This window comes from Sander vitreus, chromosome 5 (genome assembly GCF_031162955.1).
Source record: "Sander vitreus isolate 19-12246 chromosome 5, sanVit1, whole genome shotgun sequence".
Lineage (NCBI taxonomy): Eukaryota > Metazoa > Chordata > Actinopteri > Perciformes > Percidae > Sander > Sander vitreus.
Window position 1 is genome coordinate 19,822,917 of NC_135859.1, and position 16,151 is coordinate 19,839,067.

Consider the following 16,151-nt stretch of genomic DNA (forward strand, 5'->3'; position numbering starts at 1 on the left):
ACCCAGGCTCTTGGTAGGCGGTGTCTGACGGTGCCGGTTGGGGGTATGATGAACAATGGCAATAATAGTCACAATAAAGATATTGTAATAGTTATAATATTATGTGGCAGGGCGTTGGCCAGACATAGCAAGTCGAAGCCGGGCATTGCAGTGCGTAGCAGGGTGTAATAGGGCACAGCAGGGCGTAGGGCAGGTCCACCATGATGTAGGTGCCATCCTGATCCAAGATGATGATGCTGGGCGGAAAACGAACATAAGGACTCCGGGGAATAAGCTCCCCAGAGCTATGTTAGTAACAAGCATTTCTGTGACACGAATACACACAGATGGAAAGAGAGAGGAGAGAGAAGCTCATGTGTCCAAGGAGGTACCCCGGTAGTCTAGAACTATAACCGCATAACTAAGAGCTGCAGAGAAGGGGAGATAGGGAGGCTGTGTTCTGTGATTGTGGCTACACACCTTCCCCCACCGGTCTAGGCTAACGCTGCGACTCATTACTCCCTAAGTATATGTAAGCTTTCTATGGGGAGAAGCAGAGATAGGGTGGGGGTGCGCCATGACTGTGGCTACACACCAACCCCCGCCGGTCTAGGCGAACGCTGCAACTCCTCACTCCCTAACTATAAGCTTTATCAAAGACGAGAGTTTTAAGTTTACTCTTAAAGATGGTGACGGTGTCTGCCTCCCGAACCCAGACTGGGAGCTGGTTCCACAGGAGAGGAGCCTGATAGCTGAAGGCTCTGGCTCCCATTCTACTTTTAGAGACTCTAGGAACCACAATAACTCTGCATTCTGGGAGCGCAGTGCTCTAGTGGGACAATAAGGTACTATGAGCTCTTCAAGAGATGATGGTGCTAGAGCATTTAGAGCTTTGTAGGTCAGGAGAAGGATTTTAAATGCAATCCTGGATTTTACAGGAAGCCAATGCAGAGAAGCCAACACAGGAGAAAAATGATCTCTTTTCTTAGTTCTTGTCAGAACACGCGCTGCGGCATTCTGGATCAGCTGGAGTGTCCTAAGAGTTTTATTTGAGCATCCTGATAATAGGGAATTACAATAGTCCAGCCTGGAAGTAACAAATGCATGGACTAGTTTTGAGGTGAAAAGGACTAGACAAAGGTGAAAAAAGGCTGTTCTAGAGGTTTGTTTTAAGTGGGCGTTAAAGGATATATCCTGATCAAAAATGACTCCTAGATTTCTGACAGTAGTGCTGGAGGCCATGGCAATGCCATCTAGAGTAATTATATCTTGGGATAATGATGTTCGGAGGTGTTTAGGGCGCAGCACAATAACTTCAGTTTTGTTTGAGTTTAACATCAGGAAATTGTAGGTCATCCATGATTTGATATCTCTAATACATACATGAAGTTTAGCTAACTGACTGGTTTCGTCTGGCTTGATTGATAAGTATAATTGGGTGTCATCCGCATAACAGTGAAAGTTAATTGAGTGCTTCCTAATAATATTGCCTAGAGGAAGCATATACAAGGAGAAAAGAATTGGTCCAAGCACTGAGCCTTACAAGGTCCCGATTCGATTACATTTTCAATTTGATTCAATATCAATTAGGTTACGGACATTTCAGTTATTTTAACCCAGCCTATAGTACCAAAACTGGTCTGATTGATTGAACTGATCACCCAGACCAGTTGAGCTGTGTGTTTGTGTGTGTGTGTGCGCCTATGAAGTGTGCACACTGGTGTATGAAACACCATGCATGTTTCTTCCCTCTGTCTGCAGATGCTGTATGAGATTGGACAAGCCCAGTCAAAGCTGTGCAGTATAAATTTAGCTCGTGCTAACACCCTTGGAGGCCTCTTAATAATTGAGAAGGCATCTGCTCCAATTAATGTGGCCCTCTAAATGGAATCCCTATTTAAATTTTCTCTAACTGGGTCACTCTCTTTTACACTATTCCTCACTTGCTCTCTCCCTTTCTCTCTCTCTTCGGTGCACTAAGGAAGAAAATGAGCTGCCTTCTACTTTTAAATGGTTTTTAGGGTTTCTGAAACATCATCTGGGATGTTTTGCCTGAGGTCTCCCAAGTTTGTGCGCACACACACACACACACACACACACACACACACACACACACACACACACACACACACACACACACTGTACACACATACTAATATAAAGTTTGGACTGATTTTTCATGTAGCTCTCTTTTGAATGAGAAGGAGGATGAATTGGGAACTTCTTTGAAGTCTGATTTGGTTGATAGATTTAGCCTATTAAATCAAAAACTGTAGGGAGTTGTTACCAGTTGGGCTTATTATGACTGAGTAAGCAGTTACACAGTTTTATATTAGTTACACATTTAGAGCTCAAATTGGATAAAATGCATTGATGTTCTCGATAAGTACGTTTATCTAATATCTAGGCTTATGCGTATTTGGAAAGGACCATAGCACATCTATGACAGTAATGAGCTTGTAAACAATGCCATTGTGCCAAAATGTTTTGTTTTGAATGCTAAAGGTCTATATTTTCTTGTACCCTTAATGGCTGCAGTCCAGCATGGTTCTCATATCCTATAACTATCTTGACCTAATTTAGACACATTTTTTTAAAATTTGGCCTTTGAATTTTGCCATACTCACAGTTACTGCAATAGAGTTTGATAAGTCTTGTTCTTGTGCATTACACCAGCTAATTAGGACTCTGTTTTATCTCAGTCTGTCGCTGAATGGCTGGTCTTGCCCTCTCCCTGACTCCCTTACCTCTCTGCTTTCCAGTGTAGTTAAGCACACTGACTAATTATGGCACCCTGCTTCACCTTGCTCAGTCTTTACAGAAATAGCAGCTGCATAAAGTTACAACTGTCGTGTAACCCTCAAAGGATTTCCTGAATTTGGGCTATCCCCTCTTGAGTCTCACACACGCACGCACGCATGCACGCACGCACGCATGCACGCACGCACACACGCACGCACGCACGCACGCACGCACGCACACACACACACACACACACACACACACACACACACACACACACACACACTGTTTTGTCTGTGTCTGCTTTTCATCTCTGTCAGTGTGTTTCACTTCATATTTTTCTACCAATCCTCTTGTCTGTCTCTACTCTTTCTTTGTCTGGGAATATGTGACTTGAATCTGTTTGTCGGCAGCAGCAATCTGGGGTGCCTGATAGATTGTGTATAACTGTGGTGTGTATGCATCTGTGCACAAGTAAGCATATTGTATCTGTGTCTGTGTGCTGCGTGGGCTTGTGGGTGGATGTGTGGTGCTAAAAATAGCTCTGTGGGCCATAGCGACAGTGAGATCCAGTGTGCAGCTGGAAGCTGACTCATAGGGCTGGACACTTCACTAGCTAGATAGATAACACACTGCTCCTTCAACCTGCCTTACTGTACTCCTCCTCATCCCTTTTACACACACACACACACACACACACACACACACACACACACACACACACACACACACACACACTCTCACTCTCTCTATCTCTCTCTTTCTCCCTCACTCTTTCTTTTTGCTCTTTGCTCTCTTTCTTTCCTTTTCACTCTCTCTCTCTCTCTCTCTCTCTCTCTCTCGCTCTCGCTCTCTCTCTCTTTCCCCAAGCTAGCATGACATGATACCAATATCTTCACTCTAGCTTTAAAACTGAGCCCACTACAGCATCTTAAAGACAGTAATGTTGACCACCGGCACATTTTGAGGGTGACACTGTGTAACGCCAATACTATAAATATAACGCGAAAATGTATCACACAAACTGAAACTTACTGTCATATAATGTGCCCATGTAATGTGGCTATATACCTTTAAGGGCATTCTGCTACATCCCTACGCACGTATGCATATGGCTCTGTAACGTAAGATTCACGCGGTTGTGAAGAGTTAAGTTTTACCTCTTGCCTGTATGTTACCTGCACGTTTGCTTAATAATACAAAGTATTCATTGAAGTCTAAGACCCGTGTGGACATTTAAATTCTTTACACTTACCATCTAAATATGCCGCTGAGTGTCTGTCTGTGGCATCCTAGTTCCCAGCTACAAACATTACGGAGCGGCAAAAATACACAGAGCTACCAATAAATCCCCATCTAGTAGAAAAGTCACTCCGCTGGTTACTAATGCCCGTGACAGATAATTTGTGTATCTGCCCAATTATTCAGAACCACTCAGAAATGTTATGGGTTCTTCCTTTTTCCCGATGTTACACCCATTTTAGCAAGTTTAATAAAAATTTAGCCAGTAATTTTTTCTGTAATCCTGTTGACAAACATATCAACAAACCAACAAACAAACAAACAGGCAAACCGAGCTGAAAATATAACCTCCTTGATGGAGGTAACAAATAAACCAAATCAAATTACAGTATAAAGCATTTGCAATCAATTAAATAAGGCCTTTAAACAGCCGTAGTGGCGGCAGAGAGCCCCAAGTTTAAAGCCTTTTACAGGTCATTCCATGTATAAGGTCCATTCAGTATCTTTCCCCCCGCATTTTTATCCACTTTCTGGAGATTTATTTAGAATCCTATTTAAAGAAAACACATTACAAAATAGCTTATAGTGCAGTCAGGTATTAGATACTGAAATGAGAAATGTTGGCATATGAAGCAACAAGTGAAAAGGGATTGGAATTGCAAGAGAAGGAGAAAAGCCATGACAGGAAGATAGGGTTAGCTAGAGAGCGAAGTGAATGAGAATCAGAGTGAAATAACATTGGAGGTTGGTGGAAAAAAAGAGCGTAAAGGGGAGCGAGAGAGTATGTGTCTGACATGAATCTGTCTGCTTGTGTCTCACTGGGTCAGATCTCTTTTCACCTCTCCTGTGCCTTGGTGATGCAAATCGGAAAAAAAGTCCTAATCTGAATTTATCATGGTCTTCGACCTGCATCTCAACACAGTTCTGTCTCATCCTTATGTTTAAAACGAGACGGTGGAGGACAGTGAGAGAGGAGAGCAAACTAGACACAGAGGAGGAGAAACGAAGAGACTGAGACGAGGAAACTGGCAGAAAGTCAGACTGTATGACTCAGAAGTGGTAAAGTCAGGGCTCAAGGGTTCACATGAGAAGTTCAAGTTATTGTGATAAACCAAATATCTTGATACACTTGTACCACTTTCTAAAGTGAATTATTAAACCAACACAATTGGTGGCAATATATCAAATACAGTCTGCTTATGCCTGAGGAAATGTACCTAAAAGCTTTTCTAAATGGGAGCAGCAGCTACTGTAGATGACGTTACAGTTGCCCACAGTCATTGGTTACATTTTCAAAGGTCAGCACACAGTACGTTTGAGGTTCAACACACTCAGACTTTTGGTGCAGCACACTTTGCGCGATGCAGTAAGGAGTTCATGATACAACGTGATCTGTAAGCACCTGACAACACACACTTGTTTAGCATTTAACGTCACCAGAAGTCCAACACAACAGACCTTGTGTTTAGGATGCCACCGTTTTGCCAGTTCATTGCATAAAGCTTTAATTAAAACGGGAATGTTGTGTGTTCTTTGGGTTCTTTGGGTGTGATACAAGTGTCAGTGCGTCATGATGTGTGGGCGCACATGCCTGTTTTCCAGACAAAGCGTGACTGCTTGTACTCCTATTGAGCTTTAAAGAAGCCCACACACACACACACACACACACACACACACACACACACACACACACACACACACACACTTCCTACATTTGTGCCCTCTCCCTTGAACATATAAACATGCTGCATGCAAATTGACACTCATGGCTGTGTACACAGCTCAACACACACACACACACACACACACACACACACACACACACACACACACACACACACACACACAGGTCATTACAGCACTGACAGCCCCATTCCACATGAGCACCTTTGGCCATTAAAACACATGGAATGGAATGGAATACTGAGGATGACTGAGAATATGTGTGTGTGTTTGGCTTGTTACAGTGGCACTTCTCACCCGATTCTGTTGACAACAAAAAGCAAACAAAAGGCATGAGACCACCTCAAAAAACACAGTGGTTCCAGCGTAAGCTAGGTTGTAGTACTTTAGTAGGTTTTTCAAATCGAAGCAAACTTTCACACAGATAATAGAAATAGCAGCAGATGATTTGTTATTCAAGATGATTTATTAATAATCATCAGATTCACATCTCAGCTATGGAAATGAAGATATCCTCTAAAAGACGGGGTTTTTTTTGGGGATATTTCAAATGATCCTCTAGCTGGACAGTACCATTTTTTGTCTCTACTGAAATGTCAATTAAGTGCCTCTGCTGCAGGCTAAAATCAACACTGGCATAAATACAATCTTTACAGCGCTTACAGAGCTCTCAACATGCCCATCTTCTGTATGGTATGTTGGTGTTTGTTAACAAACATCAAGCATTGATTCAAAGTTTACTGTATTTTCAGTTTTCCAATTTATAGCAAAACATATTTAAAAAATGTCTCCTACTACTACAATTACGAACTGATTGATTTTTTTTGTTTTTTTGTGTGTGTTATTGCTGAAATGCCCCAATGTGGAAAATGTCATGGATAAAGTTGGGTAGAGCATTGAGCGCTGAGGTTCTGAACCTTTCTCAGTAGCATTCGTGAGCCTGGCTACTAATTTCTGCACAGTGACATTTTCTCTAGAGTTGAATCATGCAGGGGTTACAACCAGCCCTTAAGTGGGAAAACACAGATCCATTCCCCACTCATGTTCCCTGCAACAAATGTTTCTTCAAGGAAATAGTGAAGACATTTCCCCCTGTTTACTCTCTTACTCTCCAGACTCTGCCTTTCTTCTCCTCCACCTTTCTGCATGTATATTTCTGTTTTATGTTACAGTATATCTTTCCCTCTCCTGTCTCTTCATGTTCTAAATGCTTTTTGACTCCACTTCTGTGTTTAAAGGTCCCATGACCGGGTGCTCTTTGGATGCTTTTCTATAGGCCTTAGTGGTCCCCTAATACTGTATCTGAAGTCTCTTTCCCGAAATTCAGCCTTGGTGCAGAATGACAGCCACTAGAGCCAGTCCCACAATGAGCTTTCCTTAGTATGTGCCATTTCTGTGTCTGTAGCTATTGAGGAGGAGAGAGGGGGGGCAAGGTGGAGGGTGGAGGTGTGGCCTAGACCAACTGCCACTTTGCTTGTTTGAAAGCCATGATGTCTCTCTCTCATGGGTGGGACAAGTTCTCTGGGTTGGCAAAGCAGAGAAAGGGGCGGTAACCTTGCTCCTTATGACCTCATAAGGAGCAGATTCCAGATCGGCCCATCTGATCTTTCATTTTCTCAAAGGCAGAGCAGGATACCCAGGGCTCGGTTTACACCTATCGCCATTTCTAGCCACTGGGGGATCATAGGCAGGCTGGGGGAACGCATATTAATGTTAAAACACCTCATAAAGTGAAATCTTCATGCCATGGGACCTTTAATATCTTATCCTCATCTTTACCTCCCACTCATCTTCTTTACCTCAGTGTTTCAACCCATCACTTGGTAGAGGTTGTGGGAAAAAAGAGGAAGATAATCACCTGAGTTGTTTGCATATGTTGTGTTTCCAGGATCATGAGTTGCAGTTAGTCATCTTTCAGGTGACCAACAGACAAATAAATCTCTCCTGGTCTTCCCCTCTCTCCAGTTCTCATCTCTCACTTCCGTTTTACTTCCATCCTCTCCTTTCCCTCTCCATCTCTCTTTCCCTTTCTGCTCCCCCCATGTCAGCCAGTGCTTTCTCGCCATCATGCATTCTAGAGCAAGTTCAAAGTTGCTGTGCTTAGGGCTGGGCGTCGTTCAATTTTTTTTTATACCGATACCAATACCGTGACTTTGATACCAGTTCCTAAATGATACTTTTTTTCAATACCAATTTTATAAAACAAAAATAAATGACAACATTACACATTACGACACAAATCTTTTTATTTATTTTTCAGCTCCTACTACATGTAATGTAATAAATGTTACGTAGAGTTGTTCCTGCGTGTCTCTACGACATTAGACAGCCAATCACAAACATTATTAGATCTTGGTAGAAGCATGCTGCATGTTGATTGGCTCACTGGCGCTGATGAGATTTACTCCTTAGGGATTGACATTGGGTATTGAATGACGAGGCATATTTCGATACTTTAGAGGCAATTCGGCCGGTGCCTAAAAAGTATTGAAATCGGTACCCAACCCTAGATGGGATAGACCTTCAGCCTCTAAGAAACAAAACTATTACTGCTACCACTACTGTTGTTGGCAAGGACAAGTGTGGGGAAATAAGGGGGGCAATTGGAGACGGTAAAAGGGGCAGTGGGTTTGGATACCCAGAACTTGTTTTCGCTCATTTAAGAAAAAATTGAAAATCATTCAGAAACATGCTGCTCAATAATTGCTGAAACAAAGGTTTGGTCTTACTACAGTATGCTACCTTCTACCAAATGGGCTATGCAAGTGTCAGTGGTATGGTGTGTATACTATTGCTATACTTTTAGCAATAGTTGACTGTGGGCAACTGTAACGTCATACTATAACATAAGTTTTTTTTCATACAACATACAGTAAATTGGAGAAGGTGTCACTTACACTGGTCACTTGTTGAAGGTTGGACCTAAACTGCAGTAAATGCTCATTTAGTGCACCTCTAATTAGGGCTGGGTTTAAAAACAATTTACCAATTCAAATCGATTTTCATTTGACTGATCTGATATCAATTCAGAAAATCCAAAAACGATCTCTAGCTGTATTATATGAAACTAGAAGACCTAAGGAATACATTGGTACCTATGGCTAACTATGCCATGCTAGCTTGTTGGGAAGGGGGTTAAATAACACTCCAAAATAACAATACTCTATATATATAGACTCTAATAATGTAGAGTCTGTACAGTTGCACTTAATTGTGTTGACTGCTGTAGTGTGTTCATATTAAATAAAAAGTAAAATAATGCAACTGCCTTGGGGTAAAGTCTTAATGTAAACATTAACACTTTTAATAATACACCAGGTTAGAAGGAACCTTGTACAATTCTAGAATCTCTATCATATCCAAAATTGGTTTTACAACTGAAATATCCCTAATCAAATCGAAAATCGAATCAGGACCTTGTGAATGAGAATCAAATTTATGGAAATCAGTGACGATACCCAGCCCTATCTCTAATCAGTGGTTGCTCCTTCTTCTTTTACTGTTACTCCCTGCAATGTGTAATTTTTTTTTATATTATTGTTATTGAGAAAAACAGTAGGAAACAAAATAGACAGCTGCATTGGTTACAATAGAGCTAGATGCGTTTCATCAGACAAATGGCTGAAAAACAGTTTTAGCCTTATTTCCCCACTGTACATTTGTGAATTAATCTAACCACTGGTACCTACAGTATTGTTCTGTTGAACTTTAACCACACAAAAATGGAGTCACAGCTCATTCTCTCTGATAGTGGTTATGTCCAGAGAGACCTAAAGTAGATAGACTTGCACACTGTCCTTTACAGTTTAATTAAATATTTGATACTGAGGCTTTGGCTTTTCTAATCCTCTTGAATTAGTCACTAATTGGAATTACATTTCATATAGGGAGCCAGAGAGAGCCTTTCAACCGGTACACATCTGAAATAAAGAAAGAAGTACTGAGGAATGTTTGCTACAGAGAGAAAAGATGGGACATTAGGCAGCAGGTAAAAAAACTAAGTTCTCAACTATTCATTTGAATTTAGTGAAACAATGAACACAATAAATTGATGTCACAGGAGTATGTTGCCTGGTATAGATATAAAGAAAATTGGATTTTATATATTGTTTCAAACAGCTTGAAATCTTACAATTTAGAGAGCATAATAGATGTCTATCACACGGTAATTTGTGAGCATTTAAATTAGCAATTAAAAGCGGTTTAATTCACAGGTTTGCAATATTCTGAATATCCTATATTAAGTTCCTAAAAAGTACTGCTCTGCTGAAGTTTCATAGTAATATCTGTTGGACAAAATGTCAACTCCTAGGTTTACTTACTAGCTTTTTCCCCCAGAGCTTTCAAAAGCATCCCCTGGTCTTTATCTTTGAATGATGCTGCTCATGTGACCTTACTGTGGAGCTTTAGTCATGTGACAACAGGGGGCCAAATGTGGAAGGATTGTTACTTCAGTCCAAAAGGCAACTTCGTGCCTAAAAAGTGAAGCCTGAACCTGTATTCTATCTCATTTCCAGCAGGGGGTGACTCCCCTTGCTCGAAAAAGAAGTCCGTTTCTATAGAAGTCCATGGGGAAATTACCTCAATAAACATTTTCCTAACAAGCCTTATGGCCTCAATCGCTAGTTTCAAGTCTATTTTCTTTTCGTAAATTAATAGACGATAAAGCTCGGGATGCATTAGAGGCATGGCCTGCTCTACCAGGTGAGCTACCCAGGTGCCCCATCAGTGTTTTTTGTTGAGGCCACTATATGTTGTTAATATGTTGCAATGGGACCGATACATACTCACCCGTATCATAGCAACCCGACTCACAATGGCATTAGAAAGTATTCTTTCATTGAAAGAAGAGCAAAAAACGGCACTGGAGGTTTTTCTCGGAGGAAAAGATGTTTTTGCTCTTCTCCCGACTGGTTTCGGCAAGAGTTTGATATATCGTTGATCTGATTGGTTGATTTGGCAATACACAGCTGTAGTTGTACTGGGCAGCTCCAAGCTATTTACTGTACTGTATGTCACTGTATGAATTTGAAGTAGGGCGCCACTATCAACAGGGAATAGGGACTTTAAACAGTGACGTTAGTGGGATGGCTATAGTGTCCGCGAAAATTAAGTATGGACCTGCAGGTTATTGGTTCGGCTAGTCCCATGACCCCTTCTGCTTCTCCGCACAGTACATTCTAGTTCTAATGGACACAAGGTAAAGAGATTCCACAGCTTCCCATTAGCATGTCCAACTCCTCTCACCATCTTTGCCAAGTTTAGATCTCTTTACAAGACAAGTTCAAGGGGTATCATTTGCACTAAATTTAAATTTCCTCTGGGTAATATGCCAAGGAATTTATCAAAGCCCCCAAAAAGACCAAATATGATGGAAGACTTGGATTTGAAACAGATTGGTAAGGCAAATTGGAATTTCAAATGCAAACCTTCTGGACTATTTGCATGTGGTGCATTGCAGATTTCTGTGGAAATACACTAATCTCAACATGAATATGCCTCCAACATAATTCTGTCTGTCAATTATGGCAGAAACAGGGTGCTTATTTTTTCTCTCTGTACTGCTTTCAGTGGCTATTTTTATCTGTGGAGCTGAGTTTCAGAAAGACCAATGTGTATCACATGATTATCTCCTAAATTATGAAATGGAGCATTTTAGGATTAGGCTATATTACTCCACTGTAGCACCCCTCCTCTTTTTTCAATAAACCCTGCGCTACTCCCTTTCTCTTTCCTTTTCCCTCACTTTTACCTATTTCTTGTTATTCCCAGATTGTTGCTCAAGCTTTCCATTCTCTCTAGTGTGTGTGTGTGTGTTTTAGGGATGTCACGATACCAAAAATTCAGTAGTCGGTGCCAATACCAGTAAAATAACACGATTCTCGATGCCGATTTCGATACCACGGTAGAAAAAAAGGATTTTCTAAGATTCCATGTACTTGAACTTGAAACATGAACTTCTTTATTAAAATATTAGAAAAATATCAAAATGTCATAACAAGACATACAAAACGTGCAATAAACCATAGAACAACATAATAAAGTGAAATTGTTGGTCATAGTGCAACAACTAGTGTCCCCAGACACATTCCAGACTTCCAGGCATCTTTTCAAAAGGTACTGTGCAAAAACAACATCTCTCCATTGACTCTTGTTCATATTTTTTCGGAAGTAGAAGGGTGTGACTTCGGCTCTCTATGCCATGAGTAGTTCCACTTGTTCGTTACCTCCTACTTCTGAATGTAAGTATTGACTGGAACACTCTGAAGCGTATACTGCCCCCATCAGTTCCAGAAGAGCCGCAGCACCGAAGGTAACACTGGCATCGGCACTCACAGTGCTTATGGTGCTTTAAAAAAATGGGCATCGTCGGTGTTTTGTCATTTTAGAATCGAAAGGTATCGCAAGTACTGGTTCTCGTGACATTAATTTTTTTAGTTTCCTAGGCGGTTGCAACACAGATCACTGGCCTGAATTTGACCTTGTCCTGAATGCTCAACTCCATGGCTAATTTGCCTAACTGGATAATAGGAAATAATTTGCCAGGGGGTCTAATAATAACATATGTATTTCTTTTGTAGTGTAAGTGTAGACAGTTATTCACTGTTGCACACACATGGAGCTCATAGGGAAGGTTCAGACATGAAGTCATTTGCACCACCTATTCAGCTTATCTACCTCCACTACACAGCACATTCACATAACAAATCGGTCCATTTAAACCTGCTCAACAGCTATTCACTGTTGCTTGTGCTGAATACTATTCACTGGTCAGTGGCCACCTCTGCATTGTACCCCAACCTTTACCTAAAAGTTTTTCAATTTAAGATCAGCTTTTGCTGTTAACTGCTATTTCAAGATGAATCCTAAACAGTTGATTATGTTTAACTTATTCCATTATACTTGAGGCATTTGAGTATGTATTTATCATGTTGTGTGTTATCATATGTGCACAGCCAACAATGAACAGTGTAATGTTGGGCTTTCTTCACTCTACTACCCTTAGGGGAATTTTGCTTTTGTTCTGATGAGAGACGGCTTCCTGACTAGGCAGGAAAGCTGTTTTGAATGCAGCCAGTACATCAAGGTCAATTGTATTTTCCACAATGATGAGGATGTTTCCAATTTTACTGACAGCATTATAACCTCACATCAGATAGTGCACATTTAATTACACCTTTTTTTTTTACTCAGCATTTTAGTGAATACTTCTGAAATGCTGTTGTTGTGATTTACTGCAATAGTTACTGCACTCTACAAGTATTTTCTTCTAGTGAAAATGTCAAAGGCCTAAATGTCAAACAATGTAATGTGTCTTTTTCTGCATCTTGTCCCTGCATACAGCTTGTAAATGATTCTAGAAGTGTTGTTGCTATAAAAGGTTCATGGGTCTTAAAAATGTCTTCTTCTGTTAACTCCATTTGAAATACACCTTCTGGGGAAATTGCTACCTACTTTAAGTCTCTTTTAAAGCCAAGCTGAAGCATGTTTTTTCTTTTTTTCAATGAGTACCTATAGCCTATGTGTTTGCAATAGCTGACTACTTACCTACCCCCCACTAAAAGATAATGGCTGACAAATTACAAAAGACAGCTTCCATAGTGTGGGATACTGAAGATCAAGCACCTCTCTATTTTAATTTGGACTCAATTGAAACCCACAGGTAACAATAAATTGCAGGGCCATGAAAACCCAGGGGAGTAATTGCAGATTATGTGGAGTGACTTGCTCATACACACTGTAAATATATGGTGAATACACCAAAATAAATACATGCACTCACAGACATGCAGTCTGCCACCTATACCTCTTGTGCGCTGCTCTGTGGGTGTTGGATCCTGAGGGCCACCTACCTTACTGCAGTGATGAATAAAACAACAGCTACTTGGAGCTGTGTGTGTGTGGAGAGGTTCTGCTGACAGGCTGGCTTTTAAATTAACTCCTCTGGCTGACTGTTTGGCTGGCAGTATGGCTGCTTTTGGCCCTGACTGATGCATCCTGTCTGCATGCATGCGGTGCATGGTGTCATTAATCTTTCACATGCCTTAACATTTGTGATCAAATGGGGTTGACATACATCAAAATCACCACAATTTACCTTAATGAGCAGTGAATAGTATTGCCTCAAAGTTAGGCAGATTTTTTTAAATTTAGCACCTTGGTTAACTTGATCTTTACACACAACGGATGACATGTTCAAACAAAACCTATATTTTGCCTGGGCTTATGAACTCAGCTCTGAAATGAATTGAATCTTACTCTGTATAAAACTTTGATGGATAACTGCACACATTAGTCCATTATAAATTATTTCTCAAGATTCCTTGCATACAGTACTGCAGAATGTTTCTCTGTGATCCCAAATGAAAGGTAATTTGTGCTCTCTTTCTTTTACGATCTGCTGAATTTGCACAGCTCAAACCAGAAGGAATTTTTGATTATGATAAATTATAAATTCAGTCACGATGCTGAAGCTCACAACACACATCACCTCTTTGCCATCCATCCATCATTTACTTATTGAGACTGATGTCTTTGTAATGAATATCTATTAATGCAACACTAGCATAATTAGAAGCCCATTTTTACCACCTGACCCTACATGAAAACAGTTGTGCTTTTATCTTTATTTTTCTAGTGTGCAAACAGCATGGGTGTGTGCATGATTACATGTGTGAACTGTATGTGCGTTGATGCTTGCTTGTGTGACCCCTAGGATTGCCCATTGCTAATAGGTTTGCAGATGGAGAAGCTTTATTATGCTCTTTATGACTTTTTAACTGACTCACTACTGGTTGTGTGTGTGTGTGTGTGTGTGTGTGTGTGTGTGTGTGTGTGTGTGTGTGTGTGTGTGTGTGTGTGTGTGTGTGAGAGCGATATGAGCGAGGTGGGTGCAGGTTTGAAACAGAAGGTATTCGATGGCGGTGGTAGTGTACTGAGGAGAGGCCTTGAGGGAAAGAAGGCTAGAATGATACAGGGAGGGTGAGAGAGTATGATAGAGGGATAGTGGTAGGCTAGAGAGAGAAAGTGTGTGGGGTAAAAAGAGAGCGATAAATGGAGAAAAGGAGGAAGAAAGTGGTGGATGGACATTCAGGGTCAATGAGAGTGGTACTAACTCTGCTTTACTGTGTGAGGGCGCATGGATTGATTTAATTTAAGATGAACAAAAGAACAAATTAGAGTTAATGAAAGAGAAAAAAGTAGATAAGACACACACAAACACACATGCACACACACACACACACACACACACACACACACACACACACACACAAGACACATTACTGATGATGCATTAGTTTTGGTATATTGATCATAGGTAATCTAGTGGTTATTTAGAGGCTTCATATCTCTTCAGGGAGGCTTATTTATAAACTGTATATATTATAAACTGTACCCTTGTGCCCCTGTGTTGGTGTGTGTGTGCCTGTATGCACAGTGATATTAGTGTTGTTGTACTTGTTTGTGTTTGTGTATATATGTGTGCTCAATAGTTTGTGCACAGTATAACCTGTAGGAAATGTGCTCTCTTTTTAAGTCCCAACTCCAGCAGAGGAGCATGGCTGCAGCAGCATCCCCAAGAACAGAAAATAGGACAATTTAGTTACTGAACTGCTTGAGTAATGATGAACAGCACCCCCTTCAGAATCTGTGGACAGGAGGGAAGAGTAAACTGGGGTGAAAAAGAGCCAGCAGGTGAGGAGATGAACGGGATAAGATGAAGGAAGCAACAGAAGAGTGTGGTGGGTGGTAGTGAAAAGAGGAATGGAAAGATACAGGATGAGAGGATAAGAGTGCCACAGTATAGCAGGTGAAAATAGGAAAAAGTGTTTGTGAATGTGTGGAGGAGGCAGAGGACAAGTCTGTGATGGAAGGATAAAGATGAGAAGGGGAGAGAGGAGGAGGACTGTGTAGACGGAATTAGAGAAAAGTATGAAGGTGAGCAGTTTGATAGAGGAGAAAGCTGGAGAGGGACAGTGACAAAGGGGAGGAGAATTCAGAAGTTTTTGAGTTATAAATATAGGAAATTTACAAGAGGATATGATTTGATAGCACAGGGTTGAAGAGGACCAGGAAGGAATATGAAAGTCTGAAGATGTTGAAGACGTGCAATATCCGGGGGAAGGAGGGCAAGAAAGGGGGGATCCTACAAAATCCATTCCTCCCTGAAATATAATATGACATTTATGATGTGTACAAATCTGGAGCCTCTTACCAGCGCTTCAGGCAAAATCCTCCCAAAGTGTTCGGCATTAATCAGGAGAGTGAGCTTAAAGACTCAAGGTGCTTAAAAGACTGGCTTCTTGCTTTAAAAGCAGATTTGAGGGTTCATTTCCCATACGGTTTGGCATGTTTTATCTAAATGAAAGAGTAACACATTTCTTTTTCTTTTTTGCTCTCTTTATTTCTGCCCTCTCTTCACCCTTTCTTTATTTGTTTCTTTTTCTCTTCAATGTCTTTTCTCACTTCCTCTCTCAAATACTGTCTCTTTCTAATTAGCCTCT